We start from the raw sequence: 2,651 nt of genomic DNA on the forward strand, positions 1-2,651 counted from the left end.
GTGTGTGTGTGTGTGTGTGTGTGTGTGTGTGTGTGTGTATGTGTGTGTGTGAGTATCCACAGCACATACCTATAGTTAATGTTGCATACAGGAGCACATATTCACGCGCATATACAGATACATACACGCCTTCATCTATTTACTTGTGCATGTAAATGTTATCCTCCTCCTATTGTTAATAATTATTCTTTATGTACTTCCAAGCCAAATAATTGATCGTCATTATATTATCTTTGAATTAAATTATTGACAAAACAATGTAATAGGATTTTGTGAAGGAGATTCTTGCATTAAAATTATGGATTTGGAAATCACAGGACTCTACCAAAACAGATTTACAATTATGTAGTTTTATTGTTTCCTTCCTTTACTTTTAAAAACATTGTTGCTACCTGTGCTTTATTTTGAAATTTGCTTTGTATTCTTTTGTCGTATATTAATGTTTTCGGTGGCTTGATCTTTTATTGTATATTGTTTCAAAGTGAATTTTATAACTCCCAAGCTTTTACTGTAGTAAATTATTAATATAGCTGAATTGATAATGAGGAAACCATTACAAACTTTAAAATATTTCTGAATAAAAGAGTCCGTTATGAACCTTATATTCAACATTCATTTATTCAAACATTTACTCTACCTTCAACGTTTTCACTTCTACATCAATTGTTTCTACAATTTTCGCAATCTTTTGTCATTTCTCCACAGATTTAACTGGAATCACTGTCCGTTGTCTTTCTTAGGAATTTTCAGAATCTCACACACGGAATATGCTACGGTTTTCATCATATTGACAGCCTCATTTCAGTTTTTAGCGTATATTTTCATGTGATGCTGATATTTTTGATTGTGATTGATTTTGATTTTAGACCGAATGACCATAGTGAGAAGGTTTATCAGAATATTTGATTATGTTTATTTTTATTGCTCTGTCGAAAGCCAAGAGCGGAGAGAATAATTTGAATGTCACCAAGTGTGTGTTACAGTATTTGTTCTGGTTGAAATGTTCGCCTTTCATTAATTCAGAGATGATCAATTAAAGTGTCTGCAAAATATTGGGTTCAATATTATCGATGATATCCCTCCGTTCGAATTTGCTGACATTGTGTGTCTCATCTGAGACTTTTATTATTTACCGTTCTAAGACGGTGAGCTGGCAGACGCGTTACAGCATCGGACGAAATATGTCACAATATTTGTTCCACCTCTTAACTTTTCTTGCAACGGTCCAATATAGTGCGTCTATCTTCAAATGGACTAGTGAGGAAATATCAACACTGCATAGAAACAGGAAAAAGTTGATGACGCTGCATGGGGCGAGCACTCTAAAGCAAACGAAAACAAACTGTATAGGGAAAGAAAGAATGGTGGCTGAGGACTAATTAATATAGAAGATTTTAAAAGGAGTGAAGGGAGAACGCTTGCCGAGTGTTTGATAAATAGTAATGAGCACCTGCTGAAATATGCCGCGAAAGATATGGGTGTAAATGCAGATGTAATGATGAGCCAAGCAGAGTTTAACGAAAGAGCAGAGAAGAAGAGAAAAGAAGAGCTTTTTGAAATGAAAATGCATGAACGGGTTGAAAGGAATTCACAGGACGTTAAGTATAATACAGCGTCGTGGGCATGGCTTGAGTGAGGTGGTTCGAAGCGTACCGCCGAAATCCTGATCATTGTTGCACAGGACCAGCCTCTCGCTATTCAGTGAAGTATAACCTCTATAAAACTTCTGACACCCAGAAATGCAAACTCTGTGGAAAGAGTGTGGAAAATGCGACTCACTTGGTAAGTGGATGTGAGAGACTTGCACAAAAAGAATACAAGTACCACCACAATAAAATGTGTGTGTATCTTCATTGGCCCATACGCTGTAAACACAAGTATGACAGAGAACGAGTAGGAGTAACACAGAAGTAGTATGAGCATGTGCCAAGTAAATTATGCAGGATGAGGGAAAAGTAACGATACTCTGGGAATATGATTTTGAGACGGATCGTGTAAACGAACACCGTGGGCCGGATATTGTCATATTGAGTAAGAGAGAACTATACTGTCAGATCATTGATGTTGCCATACCAAATGACATGAATGTTGTGAGTAAAGAGGTTGAAAATATCACCAAGTATTCCAAATTAAAAGTGGAAATGGCAAAACTGTACGGAATGCAAAAAGGGTAATGTAAAAGTGATGGGCTCAATCCTATTGAAACTTCAAGACTTTTTAAATCACCTGGAACTCCCATGCAACATTGATGCCTTGCAAGAGGCAGCCATATTGAGCACAATACACATCTTAAGGAAAGTATTATCTGTCTGGGGTACTTGTTGTGACTTGACGGATGTCTAAAAACTCCGGTGCAATTTTACCTTCACTGTGTTCCGAACAAATAATAATAATAATAATAATAATAATAATAATAATAATAATAATAATAATAATAATAATGATAGTAATTATTATTATTATTATTATTTTATGTTTGACTTTTGTTTTGCATTTGTACAAGTTAGATCCAAGTCTCACCCAGAGACCTCAAGAGACAACAAGTTAGAAGTTCATGTAGGTGTTATGCCTAGGGTACCATATATTTGGATTTGTACAGTTTTGTTCAAGTGAATGTTTAAGAAACCATAAGAAAATTATGTGTTTGCTTT

The sequence above is a fragment of the Octopus bimaculoides genome, chromosome 5 (assembly GCF_001194135.2).
Source record: "Octopus bimaculoides isolate UCB-OBI-ISO-001 chromosome 5, ASM119413v2, whole genome shotgun sequence".
Lineage (NCBI taxonomy): Eukaryota > Metazoa > Mollusca > Cephalopoda > Octopoda > Octopodidae > Octopus > Octopus bimaculoides.